This window comes from Piliocolobus tephrosceles, chromosome 1, assembly GCF_002776525.5.
Source record: "Piliocolobus tephrosceles isolate RC106 chromosome 1, ASM277652v3, whole genome shotgun sequence".
Taxonomy (NCBI): domain Eukaryota; kingdom Metazoa; phylum Chordata; class Mammalia; order Primates; family Cercopithecidae; genus Piliocolobus; species Piliocolobus tephrosceles.
In genome coordinates this window covers 120,608,659-120,621,532 of record NC_045434.1, presented here as the reverse complement: position 1 = coordinate 120,621,532, position 12,874 = coordinate 120,608,659, and the positions used below count along the sequence as shown (strand labels likewise).

At 38.1% G+C, this 12,874-nt stretch overlaps 1 protein-coding gene across 6 annotated transcripts in view; it reads right to left on the bottom strand.

Moving 5' to 3' along the window:
• Positions 1 to 7,621: 7,621 nt before the first annotated feature.
• EXTL2 (exostosin like glycosyltransferase 2) overlaps positions 7,622 to 12,874 on the bottom strand; it is a 32,130-nt gene continuing 26,877 nt past the window's right edge. For all 6 annotated transcript variants that reach the window (XM_023191326.2, XM_023191328.2, XM_023191329.2 and 3 more), the window contains one exon: positions 7,622 to 9,137. The gene's annotated coding sequence lies outside the window, so the exon portion shown is untranslated. The remainder of the gene's footprint in view (positions 9,138 to 12,874) is intronic.

Below are 12,874 nucleotides of genomic sequence, written 5' to 3'. Positions count from 1 at the left end.
AGCTCACTGCAAGCTCCGCCTCCCGGGTTTACGCCATTCTCCTGCCTTAGCCTCCCGAGTAGCTGGGACTACAGGCTCCCGCTACCTCCCCCAGCTAGTTTTTTTGTATTTTTTAAGTAGAGACGGGGTTTCACCATGTTAGCCAGGATGGTCTCCATCTCCTCACCTCGTGATCCGCCCGTCTCGGCCTCCCAAAGTGCTGGGATTACAGGCTTGAGCCACCGCGCCCGGTCTATTATTCCATTTTTATTTTATTTTATTATTTTAGAGATAAGGTCTTACTATATTGCCCAGGCTGGTCTTGAACTCCTAGGCTCAAGTGATCCTCCTGCCTCCACCTCCCAAAGTGCTGGGATTATAGGCATGAGCCACCACACCTGGCCAATATCGTGAGTTTGAGAATGAGAGAGAGAGAGAGAGAGAGAGAGAGAGAGAACTCTGTCTGTAGAAGAAAAATTCTTTTGTTCCCTTACCCTTCGTAACTCCTTGTTTCCCACCATCCTAACCTCTATTCAGCCCAGGGGTTCTTAACCTTGGGTTCATAGATCCACCTCAGGTCGTTCACAAATAGAATTTAAGGGGTCTATGTAATTTTAGAAAAAATTACAACTTTAATTTCAGTCGATTGAAATCTAGCATTTTCACCAATTGTGAATTTAGGAAAAACTACAGAAGATCAGCAGTACCTGTGACTGTCAAAAATATTTTTTCATATCATGTTACAGTTGTCGCAGATTTCTCAAAATATCATTTATACTCTTCACTTTTATGAAATTATAATAGTTATTTTAAGCCTGCTGCTAGATCTTATAAATAGTTTTAAATATTTTGATAACTATATTTAAATTCAATTAGTTTTCTTTGTAATCTTATGTGTTTTATGTTTTTAAAAACATTATTTGGAGAAAGGGTTGATAGGCATCTTCAGATGTCTTTGGCACAAAAAGGTTAAGACTTCCTGCTAGTTCATTCCATAAGCAGTGTATCTGCCTCATTATCTCAAATTTTTGAATTCTATAAGCTTCTGCCCTTACTTCTTCTTTCTATAAGTAACAATTATCCCATATGTTTTTCCAGGGAAAATAGGCATATGTCTCTATGTGTTTTTCAATTGATCTCACCACCACTTAGTCCTGGTTGTAGAAACACCACCTGTTTCAAGATGGTAAAATTGTTTCAAATATTCATTTACTTTTTTGTTCACCATCAACCAATTATTGATCACAAGATGCTATGCTGCATGCTTGGGTACACAGCACTGGTATAACCCAGAGATTTATGGTTTGAAGAGTAGTCAAAAGAGATGATAAGTATATTTATACATAAATAGTTATAAGACAGCATGGAAGTTGCTTTACTAAGGATACATAAAGTTTTGTGGTATCAGAGATGCCAGGGGAAGGCTTCATGCAGGGAGCGACACCGAGAATGACAAGGATGCTGTTTCAGGACTGAGTGTGTCAAGACTGGGTAAGTAATATTCATAAAGCCATTGCTTTGCTTCCTAAAAATCTTTGAAACATTAAACATCATGGAGTAAAAGACATTTTTTTCATCTTGATGTATAGATTTAATTAGCATACCTAATGAGGACTAAGAAAAACACGGAGGACCAGATTGGATTTTTAGGATATCTTCCTTCCTATAAGCATTTACGCAGAGAAACAGTGTTCATAATTGCCACAAATGAAAATATTAAGCAAACATTCATTTAAAAAAGCATTTGGATATGAGAATTATCAGTTTTTCGTAAATGAGTGAATGACACCTGCTGGCCACATGGAATAATTACCCGCTCTAAAGGAATGGGGAGTGCTAATAATGAATACTGTGAACCCCATTTCTCTGCCAAAGCAATTACATATGATTCTTGGGCTTTTCTTTAATGACTAGCAAGGGGGAGAATTTTTGGAATGGTGAACCTCATCTTTTTTGGGGTTTGTTTTTCTAGCTTGAAGAGTTCAAGAAGTTTAAAGAATTTAAATGTTTAATGCAATTTATTTAATAGTAAGTTAACTGAGACTTGGAGAGAAGTAATGCCTCACTCAAGGTCACACAAGTGGGTTGGCAAGCTAATTCTAGAGCCCTGGTTTCCCTTCTCCTGCATTCCCAGACTAGGCAAAGATTCAGATCGTTTGTTAACTTCTCTTCTATCTTTTTGTTTGACTCAACTCTTCAGAAATTTTGTTAGTGGTGACATCACTAACACTTCCTATATGTCTAATATCTTTCACTTTTTAAAAAAATGTCTGAATGTTGAAGTAAAATTTACATAAAATAAAATTCACCAATGTTAAGTGTACAGTTCTATGAGTTTTGATAAATGTATATAGTCTCATCACCACTCACCACAATCAGATCTAGAATATGTCTATCATCCGTGGAGATTTCCTCATACCCTTTCATAGCCAATCCCCCGCTTCTACCTCCTGGTCTTGGCAATCACTGATCTGTTTTCTGTACCTAGAGTGTCGCCTTTTCCAGAATGTCATATACATGGAAGCATATGGTATATGGCTTTCTGTGTCTGTCTCCCTTCACTTGGCGTAATGCTTTGGAGGTTCAGCTATGCTGTTGCATGGAAAGGTAGCTTGTTTCTTTTTATTGCTGAGTAGTATGCTACTGTATGGATAAACCACAATGTGTTTATCCTCTAACTAGTTGATGGAAATTTGTTTTTTTTTTTTTTCACAAATTTTGATGAGTATGAACAAAGTTTTGATAAATATTTGAGTATAGGTCTTTGTGTGGATATATATTTCATATATCTTAGGTAAATACCTAGGCATGGGATTGCTGTTATATGGTGAGTGCAAGTTTTACTTTATAAGAAATTAAGGCTTTTGCTTTTTAAAAGTAATTGTACACATACTCCTTCATTTTATTAGTGTACTTCTAGTTGTGTGCCATATCATTGTTGTAGAAATATTTTGTATAAAATATAGTTTTAGTATGAAGTGTAATAAACAAATGATGAGAGGCCTTTTCAATACAAGGTCATAAAATAGCATTTTTAAAGGAATGGAGTATTGCATAAAGGGAAGACTACAGTCTTGGAACTATCTGAAGTTTGTCATTTTGGATGCTGTGTAACTTTTATTAGAAAAATTACCTAATCTCTTTGAATGTTAGTTACTTTATCCTCAAGATGTGGGTGACACAGGCTTCTACTTGGCAGGGTTGTTACAAAGATTATATGGGATAATATAAGCTGAGTGTTCAGTACATAATAGGTGCTGCTGTTATTGTCATTACAGTTACAATTTTTGCTAAATGCAAAAGGCTGCACTATAGAAAACAAATGGTATCATACTGCTAATGTTTAGTATTCATTGGGAATTAATGGGTTCTTCCAAGGCTTTGTATATGTCACCCAGAGACAATTAAGTTACATTTGGCTCAGGTGTCTATGATATCAATGTGAATTTTTAAAATAATGTGCTAGTCTAACACTTTGCCACAGATTAGCATTTTGTATTTAATTAAGGTCATGTCTTCTATATGTCAGTGAGAAATGCTATTGTCACACAAATTATAACAAGGTGTCATAACTTATGTAATATGATTTACCTAGGCAAGGACCCATTTAACTTCACTTTTGAAGGATTGATATTTTCTATAGCTCTACTTAGATATTCTTAATGAAAAACATTGACAGTAGGTTTTTAACTGTGCTATTTTAAGACTACTTCACTTAGTTTACTGGCAGGTATTTAAACTACTAAAAATGTTAGTTAATTAGGTTGCACTGACATCTGCTGGTCAGACAGTAAATTCCATAAAAATCGTGTTTCACTAGTTTAAATGAAATCAAATAATTTAATTGTTTTTACAACTCATATTTGCATTCTGGGTTTAACAAATTAGCTGCTGTATATGATAATTTCTGATTCATAGTTCAATTTGAGTCAAGTGGTTTGTTAGCCTGCCGTAACTCTCTTTCAGTTCTTCATAATGGCCAGTGGTACCCATTAAATAGCTTTGTTAAGAAGTAGAATATCTGTGAAATCACAACCTCTTCCAGTGGGTGTTTACCACCGAGTTATGACATCATCATCACGTGTTTTGGTCCTAAAACGCTGCAAACAAGCAGCAACGTTTATTAAGTTAGAATTCACTTGGAGACAGTGTTCCTGGGGAGTTAGGCTTAGGATGTAGGGGAGGTTCTAACAGAGCTAAACTCTATGGGATGATTTTTTCTTGCCGGGAAGTATAATACAGCTACTTTAAAACCTACTAATTCAATACTCACATTTAGGGTTACAGAATTTTACAATGGGAAATAAATTTCCTGACCATTTAGTTTGCCCCTCTCTTTTGTAGATGTGGAAATTGAGACCCAGATAAATTTAATTAACTTAGTCACCTAGCTGATACTAGAAAGAAAGTTCCCTGATTCTCTTATTCCAAGATTATTTCTATATAATTGTCTTCACTAGCTGTATATCATTTATTGTTTAGACCAAAAATATTTGGACACACAAATTCACACATAGGTATGCTTACTTGAGAATTTATATTTGGCTTATTTTAACTCAACCATGCTGACTTTCTCTAACTAGAGACATGATTAAAATATACAACATATTATATAATATTTCTCTGTGGTGCTTCAGAAATATATATATTCATTCATATGTTCCCTCCCAGAATATCAAGCTCCATTGTCTAATTCTTCAATATGAGAAAATAGAAAGAGGTATGTGGATCAGAAAAAGAAAATGAACCAAAAATAAACCTTAACCAGGGAAATTTCTGGCTCTTTGATCAGGTTGAGGGTCATAGAATCATGCGTTAGATATCTTATCAGGAATACAAGCACATTTTCCCTTAATGTTCTGTTCCAATGGCATTGTTATACAGGATAAAACTTTTAAAATGCAACTTTCATTGTGATAAGGAGTGTGATATGATACAAGACTGATGAAATATCCATAATATAATGCCAAATATATTTTTTCTCAACTTTAGCACTACTGACATTTTGGGACACTTCGTTCTTTGTGGTGAGGGCCTGTCTTGTGCATTGTAGGACAGTTAGCAGCATCCCTGGCCTCTACTCATTAGATGCCAGTAGCAAGCCCTGCATTGTAAGAACCCAAGATGTCTCCAGACATTGCCAGATGTCCCCTCGGGGGCAAAATCAGTCCAGGTTAGGACATACCGCTATAAAGTAGGACTGATTCCTTCAGATGTATATATATTCAAATTACCCAAAATATTCCAATCAAGAATTTGATTCTTTTTCTTTTTAGATAAAAGAAATATTGACATATGAAAAGGAAAAGAGACTTGAGGCATCTATAGATTAAATAAATACTTCCTTTATACATTCCTTCCAAGCTAGAGCTAAAGTAGGCTTCTTAAATTGCTTTCAGTACTTGCATATTTACTCTCGCTTCTTTTTATACCCTAAGGTATAATTTTGACACAGTTACTACTTCACAACCAAGCTTTCTTTTTAACTATTGGCCAAGCTGCTGTTTATTAGTGATGGCTTTTACAATATTCTTTAATTTTCCTGATATTGCAAAGTTCTCTTTACACATATGGCCTGTGAAAGCAAAAAAAAAAAAAAAAAAAAAAAAACCTGTGAATCTTAGGGCAGGTTATTTTCATCCCTATTCTGCAGATGAAATTAAGTCAGGCCAGGACTCGGTGCATGTTTCTAGGGTGCCAAATGGTCTTTTTTTTTTCATCTATGGTAGCTATATATTTGAGTTGTATATTAAGAGGGCTTTCAAGGAATGGAGGAAAGAAGAATGAGGAGGGGAAGAAGGGGGGAAGGGAGAAAGCAAACAAAGTTAAAAGCATCCTAGTGGAACAATAAACAAGGAAAGCTGGCATGGGATAGAGGATGGTCTAATCTCACTGTTTAAGTCATTATAGCAACCCTTGAGGTTCACTACCTTCATCCTCCTCCTCACCACAGTAATATCCTCCACTCCCTCTCCCATTCCACCCCCTGTCCCTTCTGCACCCTCAAGTGCATGTATTCTAGCACACACAGATATCCCTTCCTGACCTCAGGTTCAAAGCTTTAGGTCTTCCCAGGGGAAAACAAATGTGGCCATTTCTGTTGCTTCCAAATGGTTTCTAGTTGGTACCAGGAAATTTTCATTGTTTATTCTCTAAACCTTGGAGTAAAGCTTTTAGAAGCCATCAAATGCTTCCTGAAGCTTACATTGCCCTCCAATGTTTTGATAGTTGATTGCTTGCCTTTTCAGCCTTCTCAATACAGAGTTCTATGAATGAGCAGCCTTTCAAATCCAGCACCATTTGAGTATTTTATACATAGAAAAAATATATGAAAGAACCTTTACATAATACTCAATGTTGGGAAAACTGACAGGAAACAGGTCCTCTCAGATGTGGTATGAATAGAGCAGCCATGTCAACACCTCTGGAAGCATTTAGCAGTATGTAGCAAAACCCTAAAAGCACACACACTACTAGATAGACCCAGGTATTGAACTTTGTTGGACTTGATTTTAAAGAAATAATTATAGATATGCTCAAAGTTATCTTTTCAAGGCAAAGATACTTATCTGAATGTTTTTATAATGGTAAAAAAGTGTAAAATAAAATGGTAGTATGATTGAGCACATAAATGATGGTTTATTCATAAATGAAATACCAGATAAATCATGCTAGTAAAATATATGCCTAGAAAAGTCTGCAGGAATACATACCAAAATGCCATTGTTAATTGGGTTAGTGGGTTTTTAATTACTTCTTTATACTTTTCTGAATATGCCAAAATTGCCAGAATAAATATATACTGCTTTAATCAGAAGAAAAATTGTATTTGACAGAGTGAGACTCCATCTCAAAAAAATTAAAAAAAAGAAAAGCAGTATTTGAAATAAATAATGAAAAGGAGATGAAATTGCCATGGTTCCTTGCCCATAGTTAAATGTGAATAATTTCCCGAACGTCTCACCTGGTGGATGCAGGGGCTTCCTAACAACTAGGTGGTGAGTGGAAGGATTAATTCTGTCCTTATTATAAATAACACTGTCATCCCAACAGCTTTCATTTATTGAACATCTAAAATGGGCAAGGCACTGTGCTATATTTATGCAAGTTATCTCCTTTATTCCTTAAAGCAAACCCCAGGCAGATTTTATTCTTGTTTTGCAGACAAGGAAACTGAGTAGTTAAGTGAAAATGAGGTCTAGCAATGATTGGAGCCCAAGTATTCTAATGGCAAAGTGTGCACAATTGACCTGCTACGCTGCACTGCTTCTCTTATGAAGTTTTAAGCCTGAGCATCTCTTCTCTGGATCATTTGAGGCAAGAATAAGAGGTGTTCAGGGAAAGACAGCTTTAACAGGAGCCTAGCTACAATGCAAGAGTCATTATAACGTAGACTGAACTGCATTTTGGTTTCATATTATTTGCTTTATAATATCTGAAAACATGATATGATTAACTTATGTAATGCTTAAGACAAGTTTAAAGGCACAAGATGGGAGATACTATCTGGGAATATTTTTTCATGGGTAATGTGGCTAATGTCTCTACCTTATTCTCAGCAAAACATTAGAGTATCGTATCTAGAAATGTGTAAGAATACCAATCACAAAAACATGAGTCTGCTTAGTTAACACAGAAAACATGGATGGCAAAAGTTTTTTATTTATCTGCTAGAGGAAGCATAAGAGGCAAAAAAGTACTACCAATATTGGACAAAACAGATAATTGACATTATCGATTTTTAGTAAGGTTCTAAGTTCCTTTGTTTTTGTTTTTTACAATCTGACTGCATTAAGATACATATACTCTTTAATGTAAAAAAAAAAAAAAACCCATCATATACCAAACTAAATGCACAAAGACCTCATTATTGGAATATTAGCCATGAATATTTTAATATTCTCACAGCTTTGCAATTTTGAGAATATACTGGCATTATATAAGAAGAAGGAAGAGGCGAAGGAGGAAGAAGAGGGAAAGGAGGAGAAAGGTGGTAAACAGAGGCCTAGTTAAGAATTCCTTGCCGTAGTAGTGAACAAGGACTAAACACAGACAATGGGTGGAACACAGATGTTAATTCACATAACAGAGAGTAGGCAACCTTAACAATAAACTGATGCAGACTCCCTATAGAATTCCTCTGTTATGACTGGGTTCTTGTTTTCTCTTCATTGTATGTAGTTGAAATTTCATCATTATGAATAGTATCTTGGATCTTCTTTTTTTAAAGTTGTAAATGCAAGTGTTTGGCTTTGTAATACAACTTTTTAGTATCCAGAAGATAACCAGTGCTCTAACAATAAAGATCTTTTGGTGCAAAGGGTTTTAACTTCTGCCATTTCTTACTTACTCATGTTTTTCAGAAGGTTTTTTTTTTTTTTTCATTTCTTAAACAACACATACATTACGTAAAATATAAGAATTAATGTACATTCTCAAGGTCAGATTCAGCGACAAAATGCACTACCCAAATCTAGTAACACATTTACTCTTTGCTTCATATAAGTTGCATATAAGAAATACAGGGTATATTGTTTTGTGATCCATGCAGTAAATGTTCACAAAAATCAAGCAAACAACTAGACGTTCTTCAGCTACTAAAATTAACTGTCCCAGTCACAAAATACTCCACAAAAATAAAAGCACTCATGGTTACATCAAAACCATGCTGGACTGAGTTTGTCCTGGAAGAGCTGGTTGGCAGGGCCACAACGAAAGCACTGGCAGCTGCAAATTTTCCTCTTCATATGTGACTGAGACTATTCTCTTCTCACATGGCTTTACCCCATACCACAGGCTTTTGCTGAAGAGGCATTTCAGGCTTCAAATTAAAACAATTGACCTTTAGTGAAAAAGCAGAGAAATGCCTCTCTTGAGTTTCTGATCCTAGAAACAGCTTGCTATAGGTCCTTAAGGCAAATGCCAGGAGTCAAAGAAACTGTAGAACAGTCTCAGGATGTAAACAATAAAATCACTGACCAAGGAGTTATATCCCTGGATGAAAACTCTTCATCTAAGACTTAACTGGATAAGACCAACTTCTTGGCTTTCAAAAGTAGTGTGAATTTTATATCCTAGAAGCACTGCACTTTTTTTTCTATTGTAGAGACTTCCGGAGTAGATAAAAGTTCATGATGTTGCTTAAAAAAATACATAGCCTGGAGGGGGCGGAGCAAGATGGCCGAATAGGAACAGCTTCAGTCTCCATCTCCCAGCACCAGCGACACAGAAGACCGGCGATTTCTGCATTTTCAACTGAGGTACTGGGGTCATCTCACTCGGGAGTGCCGGACAATCGGTGCTGGTCAGCTGCTGCAGCCCGACCAGCGAGAGCTGAAGCAGGGCGAGGCATCGCCTCACCTGGGAAGCGCGAGGGGGAAGGGAGTCCCTTTTCCTAGCCAGGGGAACTGAGACACACAACACCTGGAAAATCGGGTAACTCCCACCCCAATACTGTGCTGTAACACCGGCACACCGGAGATTGTATCCCACACCTGGCCGGGAGGGTCCCACGCCCACGGAGCCTCTCTCCTTGCTAACACAGCAGTCTGCGGCAATCTAACCGCAAGGCAGCAGCGAGGCTGGGGGAGGGGCGCCCGCCATCGCTGAGGCTTAAGTAGGTAACTAAAGCCGCTGGGAAGCTGGAACTGGGTGGAGCTCACAGCAGCTCAAGGAAACCTGCCTGTCTCTGTAGACTGCGCCTCTGGGGACAGGGCTCAGCTAAAGGAGTAGAAGCCTGTGAAACGCGAACGACTCTGTCTGACAGCTTTGAAGAGAGCAGTGGATCTCCCTACACGGAGGTTGAGATCTGAGAAGGGGCAGTCTGCCTGCTCAAGTGGGTCCCTGACCCCTGAGTAGCCTAACTGGGAGACATCCCCCACTAGGGGCAGTCTGACACCCCACACCTCACAGGGTGGAGTACACCCCTGAGAGGAAGCTTCCAAAGCAAGAATCAGACAGGTGCACTCGCTGCTCAGCAATATTCTATCTTCTGCAACCTCTGCTGCTGATACCCAGGCAAACAGGGTCTGGAGTGGACCTCAAGCAATCTCCAACAGACCTATAGCTGAGGGTCCTGACAGTCAGAAGGAAACCTATCAAACAGGAAGGACACCTATATCAAAACCCCATCAGTACGTCACCATCATCAAAGACCAGTGACAGATAAAACCACAAAGATGGGGAAAAAGCAGGGCAGAAAAGCTGGAAATTCAAAAAATAAGAGCGCATCTCCTCCTGCAAAGGAGCACAGCCCATCGCCAGCAACGGATCAAAGCTGGTCAGAGAATGATTTTGATGAGATGAGAGAAGAAGGCTTCAGTCCATCAAACCTCTCAGAGCTAAAGGAGGAATTACGTACCCAGCGCAAAGAAACTAAAAATCTTGAAAAAAAAGTGGAAGAATTGACAGCTAGACTAATTAATGCAGAGAAGGTCATAAACGAAATGACAGAGATGAAAACCATGACACGAGAAATACGTGACAAATGCACAAGCTTCAGTAACCGACTCGATCAACTGGAAGAAAGAGTATCAGCGATTGAGGATCAAATGAATGAAATGAAGCGAGAAGAGAAACCAAAAGAAAAAAGAAGAAAAAGAAATGAACAAAGCCTGCAAGAAGTATGGGATTATGTCAAAAGACCAAATCTACGTCTGATTGGGGTGCCTGAAAGTGAGGGGGAAAATGGAACCAAATTGGAAAACACTCTACAGGATATCATCCAGGAGAACTTCCCCAACCTAGCAGGCCAGGCCAACATTCAAATTCAGGAAATACAGAGAACGCCACAAAGATACTCCTCCAGAAGAGCAACTCCAAGACACATAATTGCCAGATTCACCAAAGTTGAAATGAAGGAAAAAATCTTAAGGGCAGCCAGAGAGAAAGGTCGGGTTACCCACAAAGGGAAGCCCATCAGACTGACAGCAGATCTCTCGGCAGAAACTCTACAAGCCAGAAGACAGTGGGGGCCAATATTCAACGTTCTTAAAGAAAAGAATTTTAAACCCAGAATTTCATATCCAGCCAAACTAAGTTTCATAAGTGAAGGAGAAATAAAATTCTTTACAGATAAGCAAATGCTTAGAGATTTTGTCACCACCAGGCCTGCCTTACAAGAGACCCTGAAGGAAGCCCTAAACATGGAAAGGAACAACCGGTACCAGCCACTGCAAAAACATGCCAAAATGTAAAGACCATCGAGCCTAGGAAGAAACTGCATCAACTAATGAGCAAAATAACCAGTTAATATCATAATGGCAGGATCAAGATCACACATAACAATATTAACCTTAAATGTAAATGGACTAAATGCTCCAATTAAAAGACACAGACTGGCAAACTGGATAAAGAGTCAAGACCCATCAGTCTGCTGTCTTCAGGAGACCCATCTCACATGCAGAGACATACATAGGCTCAAAATAAAAGGATGGAGGAAGATCTACCAAGCAAATGGAGAACAAAAAAAAGCAGGGGTTGCAATCCTAGTCTCTGATAAAACAGACTTTAAACCATCAAAGATCAAAAGAGACAAAGAAGGCCATTACATAATGGTAAAGGGATCAATCCAACAGGAAGAGCTAACTATCCTAAATATATATGCACCTAATACAGGAGCACCCAGATTCATAAAGCAAGTCCTTAGAGACCTACAAAGAGACTTAGACTCCCATACAATAATAATGGGAGACTTCAACACTCCACTGTCAACATTAGACAGATCAACGAGACAGAAAGTTAACAAGGATATCCAGGAATTGAACTCATCTCTGCACCAAGCGGACCTAATAGACATCTATAGAACTCTCCACCCCAAGTCAACAGAATATACATTCTTCTCAGCACCACATCACACTTCTTCCAAAATTGACCACATAATTGGAAGTAAAGCACTCCTCAGCAAATGTAAAAGAACAGAAATTATAACAAACTGTCTCTCTGACCACAGTGCAATCAAACTAGAACTCAGGACTAAGAAATTCAATCAAAACCGCTCAACTACATGGAAACTGAACAACCTGCTCCTGAATGACTACTGGGTACATAACGAAATGAAAGCAGAAATAAAGATGTTCTTTGAATCCAATGAGAACAAAGATACAACATACCAGAATCTCTGGGACACATTTAAAGCAGTATGTAGAGGGAAATTTATAGCACTAAGTGCCCACAAGAGAAAGCAGGAAAGATCTAAAATTGACACTCTAACATCACAATTAAAAGAACTAGAGAGGCAAGAGCAAACACATTCAAAAGCTAGCAGAAAGCAAGAAATAACTAAGATCAGAGCAGAACTGAAGGAGATAGAGACACAAAAAACCCTCCAAAAAATCAATGAATCCAGGAGTTGGTTTTTTGAAAAGATCAACAAAATTGACAGACCGCTAGCAAGATTAATAAAGAAGAAAAGAGAGAGGAATCAAATAGACGCAATAAAAAATGATAAAGGGGATATCACCACCGACCCCACAGAAATACAAACTACCATCAGAGAATACTATAAACACCTCTACGCAAATCAACTAGAAAATCTAGAAGAAATGGATAATTTCCTGGACACGTACACTCTTCCAAGACTAAACCAGGAAGAAGTTGAATCCCTGAATAGACCAATAGCAGCCTCTGAAATTGAGGCAACAATTAATAGCCTGCCCACCAAAAAAAGCCCAGGACCAGATGGATTCACAGCTGAATTCTACCAGAGGTACAAGGAGGAGCTGGTACCATTCCTTCTGAAACTATTCCAATCAATAGAAAAAGAGGGAATCCTCCCTAACTCATTTTATGAGGCCAGCATCATCCTGATACCAAAGCCTGGCAGAGACACAACAAAAAAAGAGAATTTTAGACCAATCTCCCTGATGAACATCGATGCAAAAATCCTCAATAAAAT